General features: G+C 43.9%; 1 pseudogene across 1 annotated transcript in view; it reads left to right on the forward strand.

The window, feature by feature from the left end:
* The window catches only part of LOC144891867 (DNA repair protein RAD51 homolog 2-like), a 41812-nt pseudogene extending 34192 nt beyond the window's left edge, over positions 1–7620 (forward strand). The window contains exons 7-9 of the transcript XR_013623273.1: positions 3773–3882; positions 4430–4568; positions 7381–7620. The product of XR_013623273.1 is annotated as a DNA repair protein RAD51 homolog 2-like (transcript). The remainder of the gene's footprint in view (positions 1–3772; positions 3883–4429; positions 4569–7380) is intronic.
* The last annotated feature ends 638 nt before the right edge of the window (positions 7621–8258 follow it).

The following is an 8258-nucleotide window of genomic DNA, read 5'->3' on the forward strand; positions in this document are numbered from 1 at the left end:
TCCCACCATCCCTCAAAATTGCTGCTGTTACCCCCATTCTGAAAAAACCTGGACTAAACCCTGACACCCTAAACAACTTCAGACCCATCTCCAACCTACCCTTTCTGTCAAAAGTTTTGGAACGTGCTGTAGCCACTCAACTCAAACATCACCTCTCTGCCAATAACCTGTATGAAACATTCCAATCCGGATTCCGCTCCAACCACAGTACTGAAACTGCTCTCCTCAAAATCACCAACGACCTTCTCCTCTCCTCTGATGCCGGCAACCTCAACATTCTCATCCTCCTCGACCTCAGTGCCGCCTTTGACACCATCAATCACACCATCCTCCTCACCCGACTTGAAACCACCTTTAACATTACCGGCACTGCCCTCTCTTGGATCAAATCATACCTCTCTGACAAACGCCAGTTCATCTCCATCAATAACTGCAAATGCCCCACTGCTCCCCTCCCCCAAGGTGTCCCCCAAGGTTCAGTTCTTGGCCCCCTCCTCTTCATCCTGTACCTGTCCCCCCTTGGTCACTTAATCCGCCGTCATGGTCTCCAATTGCACTGCTTCGCCGATGACATCCAGCTTTTCATCTCCACCAAGTCCATCTCCACCGCCACCCACTCTATCCTGACAAACTGCATCACTGAAATAAAATCCTGGCTTCAAATCAACTTCCTCAAACTTAACTATGATAAATCTGAAATAATCATCATTGGCCCAAAAACGCTCACCAAATCCACCCATAACTTTGCCCTCAACATCGACGGTTTCCCAGTATCCACCTCCCCTCACATCCGGATTCTTGGCATCATCTTTGACCAAACCCTCTCCTTCGACAAATACACTAAACAGATCACAAAAACAGCCTTCTTTCACCTGAAAAACATCGCCCGTCTCCGTCCATCCCTCTCCTCCACGGCTGCAGAAACCCTCATCCACGCCTTCATCACCTCCCGTCTGGACTACTGCAACAGCCTCCTCTATGGTTCACCCTCAATAATCACCAATAAACTCCAATACATTCAGAACTCCGCTGCCCATCTACTCACCCATTCCCGGACCCGTGACCACATCACCCCCGTCCTTTTTAAGCTTCACTGGCTCCCCATCCCCCAGATAATCCAGTACAAAATCCTCCTCTTGACCTACAAAGCCCTCCATAACCTGGCCCCATCCTACCTGGCTGACCTCCTCTCCAGACACACTCCCACCCGCAACCTCCGCTCTGCTGGTACCAACCTCCTGACCCCCCCCCATCCGGACCAAATTCAGATCCTGGGGGGACAGGGCCTTCTCCATCGCTGCTCCCACCCTCTGGAACTCACTACCTCACACCATCAGAGACTCCTCCTCACTCCCCACATTCAAAACATCACTCAAGACCCACCTGCTCAACACTGCATTCAACATTTAACCCACAGCATTTAACCCCTGACTATCTCTTCTCCTTCTCCTTCCTTTTGCTTTGATTATTTACCTATTGATTTTTGTCTTTTTGCACTTGTTTTTTGTACTCTTTCAAAGCGCCTTTGGGCTTCTTGAAAAGCGCTATATAAAATAAATGTATTATTATTATTATTATTATTATATCATAATGAACTATATACTGTATTGTCCAAGAACAGGTGATTGAAGTTCCCACTCGACTGCCTGCAATAGAACGTTCCCTGTGCTCCTTGCTCGTGTAGATACTTTGGAAATTTTATACCAAGAGACTTTAGTAACACGTCAGAGCAATAATACCCTTCTGAATTTTTTTTTAAATGGGGACAATGCCACTGCACTCACCTGGTAGAACCAGGGAATCACTGGTAGGTGTGGATGAAACACAAAACATGTAACAGAGAAGAGAGCAAATACCTATTTTTTTGGGGGGGGGGGGGGGGGTCAAACCTGGACCCACATTGATCCCCTTATTAAGCGCAGATTTTGATGCGGTAAATACACCTTCATTAGGCATCACATATGAAGCTTGTGGCCAAGTTTCATCGAAATCGTGTGTTTGGATCAAGCGATAATGACTGAAGTGTTTACAGACTCACTGACTGACTGACGGACACTACTCAATCACAGTAGCTCAACGGACTAAAGTCCAAGGGTGCTAAAATGGCTGATGAAGAATTATTACATGAACTTCAAAAGGTTATTTACAACATCTCCAAACTTTATTGTTCTTCCTCATCTCCCCATGGCTCCTTCCATCATCCACTTTTGAAGTTGTCCATCTATCTGGTGGTCACCAGGGCACTGCCTTGTTGGGAATTTTAATCGGGCAGATTAGTCTTCCATGCAGTCTTCCATCTCCAGCGAACTGCTCCACTCTCTTTCTTCTCTGGATGTATGGACAATGCATGCGACACATTTCTCAATAAACCACCTTCCTGCCTTTGCCTATTCTGTCAATATATATCGTCATTGGTACAGTGATTGATGCAGTAGCCAATTGCCAGAAGAATAGCTTACCCTTCCTGCAAGAAAGCCGACCTCACCAACAGGAAGCTGACGTTTCCCCATAAAGCTCGCAACCATCATGTCTTTGTGCTAAATCACACCAGATCTCAACACCAGGCCCATCTGAGACATTAACTCGCAGCTGTGCTTCTTTCCATCGACAAAAGCTTGGTGGCAGTTGGTCAACTGTATCTTTGGAACGTGCTCCGAATGGGTTCTTCCATTCTTGAAGGATGGGAGTAACTTGAAGGATAGGAGATGGGGATCACTATGTACATGGCTTATGTTAGGGTTGACTGCCTTTACCGTCTTTATAGACAAGGCCACAATTTCTAATCTCTGTTCCTGCACCCACCCTGTCCCGTTCAATGGAAACCTCTGATAGCATGTGACCTCCCTTCTGCCAAGGTGGAGAGAAATTCCTTGCTTCCCTTGATTGTTCCATTGCTTCTTCATAAATGAATGCACTCAATTTCAAACAAGAGGCCAAGCTCTTCTCACGACGTATCATGTGTGCACTTTATATTCTATCCTGCATCCTGCACTGATTTCCTTCCTGTCGGCTAATGGTATCTCGTGTTCCCTCCTCCACTCGCGTTGAAATTTCCTGGACGTTACACGCACCAGGTTGCGTTTGATGAAATATTATGCCATGCTGTACCTCTGGAGGCAGGTGTCCCTCAAGGTGGTTTTCTGAGAACAATCCTGTCCTGCACATACATCACTAGAAAATTCATTTTAACACTTTGTAGATGATTCATCTCTCAGCATTATAATTCCTCAACCGCTTGTCCAGAAGGCTGCGGCAGAATCTCTCCTGTCAGATCTTGAAAAAAAAGTGAGCAATTTATCATGAACCTGGAACATTCCTTTCAATTCAAGCATGACGCATATTCTCCGTTGTGTGAATTCATCTGATCATCTCGCTGTGTCCATTACCTTGTTCTCCTCACTTCAGGCTTTGTAATGTGCTGCCCCTCACGACCTCGTGTGCTAACCCTTGCACATCCACGTCTCCACAATGCCTTCGCCACTCACTAATTCTTACCCCACTGTTTCTCTCTGGGCCATTGTTAGAGTATTCGTTTTTGTATTATTTCTCCTTTCCTTCTCTTGTATGTCAATTAGCTCCTTAATGAGGTCAGACTCTTGTATAAATAAAAATTGGAGTAAGATGAGTCAGAAATTCAGGAAAAGCAAACAAGAAGTTTCTTTGGTACCGATTTGGATCGCTTTCTGATGGCCTTGTTGCCGTGTGTTCCCCTTTCCTTTTCGCCTGTTCTTTATGTACTCTCTTCTCTAATTTTGGTGTGTATTTTGTGCAGAAGAACCATCAGTGGAGGAGTCCTTTGTGACCGCAGCCTTGGGCGCATCATGGGGCCACAGTGCTAATACGAGACTTGTTCTCCAGTTTCTGAATACCCAGCAGCGGCAGGTAGGAATAGAAGTTGCATCAATTCGGAAAATAATAATAATGGGTTGGCTCTCTCGTAAGTCTGCAGATGACTACATAGCTTCTACTTCAGTAACGATGAATGAACTTTTCCTAATTGGTCTGCTACAGTTATTGTTGCAGTGCTTTCTGTCAACACGACATTCCTTAAGGTTGAATGAATGAATATGAATGAATGAATGACCGTTTTAAGGCCATTTTCCCCGCAAGAGCGGGGGTTAGCCTTGCGGTCACCATGACAATCTTCTCCATTTTGCCCCATTTTCTGCATCTCCCCTTGCCCACATTTCCGGTGTGTACCCCGGTGTGTACCTCGGTTTAGAATAGGTACACCGTATCCCTGCGTGTCGTAAGAGGCGACTAAAAGGGTTGGCGTCAGGAAGGGCATCCGGCCATAAAAACATTGCCTCAAAAAGAGAACCATTACAATTACAACTTTTATTCATTAATCCATTCATTCTTGATGCCACACTTTGCTAATTCCTGTTTACCAAGTAAAGTACACATATGCACCGGGCTTTCATTTCAGGACGTGGAGGTTTGCCGACCCTACCGAGCCTGCCATCCAGACCTGCTCTCAGTAATGGGTGCATGGTGCAGAGAAAATCATCCACCACAGGAAATCTCCCATCAACAGGGAAAAAGGAGAGTGCATCTAATTCCCGCCGGTATGAAAAAAGATGAGGTGTCGGGGATGAGGGTGGGGGCAGGTGGGTAGGAAGGGCAGCTGTTACCTTAAAGTGTTAATAAGTGACTTCTGCTAATGCACTTATGGATTGTTGTTATTCTACCGAGGTTCCTGACATACCTTGTGGAGCTTTATCACTTGCAAAATTGATGATTAGCAAGTATATTGGTTGGTCTGGTCTGTGATTGTCTGTTTGTCTGCATGTCAATCACCGACAGGTCACAATTTTAAACCGATCTTCACCAAACTCCACCAAATGGTTGAGCCGGTCATAATCGAGAAGCCTACTCATTTTGAGGTCAAAACGTCAACAAAGGCCAAATATCAACAACTTTGTCAAATTTTTTATATCATCAATTTTCATCCGATTGACTTGAAATTTGAAGATGATTTGCATGTTAGGTCACATAATCCCGGTCACATGATCCCGGTGTGTATGCCGATTTAGAATAGGTACACCGTATCCCTGCGTGTCGTAAGAGGCGACTGAGGGTTGGCGTCAAGAAGGGCATCCGGCCATAAAAACATTGCCTCAAACAGGGAACCATGATTGTCATGGGGACCGCAAGGCTACCCCTCGCTCCAGCGGGGAAAATAGCCTTAAAACGATCATTCATTCATTTGCATGTTAGGTCACTGAATCCAACCCCCAATTATTTTTAAGGCCATATTTGTTTTAGGGATTTCGCAAGTATTTTTGCAAGCTCTTCACAACATCTTCCTTGTTTATTTATTGTCTTCACATGCCAAATATCCATTCTCTCCTTTATTGAACTTTTTGACCCTTGGATAAAATGAAATTCTTCCCCAAACTCCCACTCCCACCAACGTGTCAGTGTTCCATACCGGTCTTGTGGCCTTGTGGACCCCAACAACAAGGAAACTAGAAAGAGCAATCAGAGATTGCAGACCCTCGCAAGGATGTGTTTTCAGTGTCTTTTTTTCTTTAAGGCTTTTGTGTTAAAACAAATATGGCGGCGAAACCACATGACCGATGACGTCATCAAATTTTTTTCTCCACCAATTTATCCCTAGATGACGCTCAATAAATTTCATCTTGAGCAGATGAAGTTTTGTACTTGTCGAATTATGACGTCATAATGGAGGCACCTATGATATCATCATCAACATATTTTATTCCCCATGGAGATTTCTTTACAATGAGCCATGTCTCAATTTTTCTATGTAGCGCTTTCGGAGATATAGAGGAGCAAAGTTTTTCGGTTTTTCCAGGATGGCGCCCATACCACGTGACCTATGACGTCATAATTATCTATATAAATAAAACAGTTCGTGCGTGTGTGTGTGTGTGTGTGTGTGTGTGTGTGTGTGTGTGTGTGTATATATATATGTTACCTGTAGACTCCTAAACGGAGAGGCTCACGTACTTGATTTTTGGCATAGACATGGCAATTGGGCCTGGGAAGGACATGGCCTATGGAAAAATGACCTCCGATGACGAGATCTATATTTTTTATTCATATATATATCTTAGCGCATTTCAGCGAGGAACATTATAATCACAGATAAAGCATCGGATAAACAGATAAAACACATAAAACAATAAAACTAAAACAAAACAATAAATAAATAAACATAAAACATCAGATATACACAGATAAACAGATAAAACAGAACAGATAAAACCTCAGATAAACACAGATACACAGATACACAGATAAACAGATAAAACATCAGATATACACAGATAAACAGATAAAACAGAACAGATAAAACATCAGATATACACAGATAAACAGATAAAACCTCAGATAAACACAGATACACAGATACACAGATAAACAGATAAAACAGAACAGATAAAACATCTCATCCTGTGCCAGAGCAGCTCGCTGATTCGCTCAGAGCGATCACGTGATGTTCCATCCTCGCCGCCAGACTCCACGCTGCCTGCTATACTATAGATCAGTGGCTATACTCCCACGCAGGCTGCATTGGGATTATGTGGGGATTATCAGCGGCAGCCTCGTCACCAGCGTCTGAAGAATGAAGTTTGGGCGTACGAGCCAGGCCAGGCTGCCAAGTTCAAGTTGCCTGATACCCTGCCCGTTTACACTCTCTGCGAATGTACGGGGGTCGAGGCTCCTGTGTGTGTGGGGGTTGTCTAGTTTCTAGTTGGCAGTTCTAGTTTATTTTAAAACGGACTTTTGTTTATTTTCGTAGGACCAGAAGTCTCAACATGAGTCGGTCAATGGAAAAGTCTGAAATCAGATCAATAATCAATCATTGTAACTCCATACGAAAGGTCCAAAGGAAATCCATGAGGACATGGTGGCAACATTGACAGATGATGCCCCTTCCTTCATTTGCCGCTGTAAAACAACAACTGGGCAGCTGAATTTATTTGAGAGAGAAACAGCACTGAGTCTGAGCCAAGATCTTGATGTCCCAACGAAGCCGCCACACCAGAAGAGGTTGACGTGGTCCACAAGCTTTTGACCAATGACTGAAGATGAGCAGATACGTTGGTGAGACTCAGTAATGGATCAGTGCATCCTCACCGAGAATCGGATCCGGATACTAGAATTTTATCTGGCATGAGAAAGTTCTCAGTGAGATGGGTACCCAGGATATTGACTGCTGATTAGAAGGGAGCTGGACTTGACCTCCAGGAAATATTTTGAGCAGTTTCAAGCAAACGTAGAACAGGATTGTGATTCAGGAAGAGTTGAAATGAAAACCAAGGTGAGAGAAACATGAAAGATGCTTATGGATGGATCCCCAATTTTTTTGAACGAACCTGCGTGTTTTTTTTTGTTTGTTTTTTTTAGTCCTGGTGCACTTGTTCGGTGGAGTGATGAGAGAGAGACCCATTGCCAAACATTGCATCTTCCTCTCCATTGGGTATTCCTATGACTTTTTCCTCTGCAACACATGAACAAAAGCAAGTGAAAACCACTCAATAGCATTGTCATCATCATCTCCATCATACGACAGTAGTAACGAAGTCACGCCTCATTTAGATTAATGAAGTGATGCACGATGTACAGTAATTAAAACACACAACTAAAGCAATGAAGTCACACATAATGTACAGTACGGTAATAAAGTCGTCGATGAAATACAGTAACAGTCACATGTGATGTACAGTAACAAAGTCACAAAAAGGACGCGAGTGATTAAGTCGAGTCCATCGTGTGTTTATCGTACCTTAGTTCTGGAGATTGATGTTCAATTAAAAAATTTTGAATTCGCCATCATCATCAACCTGGCATTTCTTTTTGTATTCTTGGAGCGCTTGCACGGCGGAAAGATGACAGAGTCACTGCCAAGCATTTCATCTTCGTCTCCAGCGGCCATTACGATGACTGGTTTCGCTGCACACACATCAGCAAAAGCAGTCAACAGCATCGTCACCATAATCTCCATCATTCTGCTGCCTCCCAACACAATCCTGGAATGAATATCTATCGATCTCTTTTTCTGTGCCTCTCCTCTCCCTCGTTTTCTGTATTTGAGTTCATGTTTTATTTCACTTTTCTCTGCAGTTTCACATTTGTATTTTCTTAATCAACAACTCCCACGGGACGAGGAAGAATGTTTACGTTCTGTCACTTTACAAGGGAATTTAAGCGACTTGATCCATCATTCCTGTGCCTCATGCCGAGCCCACACATCCCCACTTACTGTACGAATTTCAAAATATTAA

Source organism: Myxine glutinosa, chromosome 4, assembly GCF_964187855.1.
Source record: "Myxine glutinosa chromosome 4, kmMyxGlut1.1, whole genome shotgun sequence".
Taxonomy (NCBI): Eukaryota; Metazoa; Chordata; class Myxini; order Myxiniformes; family Myxinidae; genus Myxine; species Myxine glutinosa.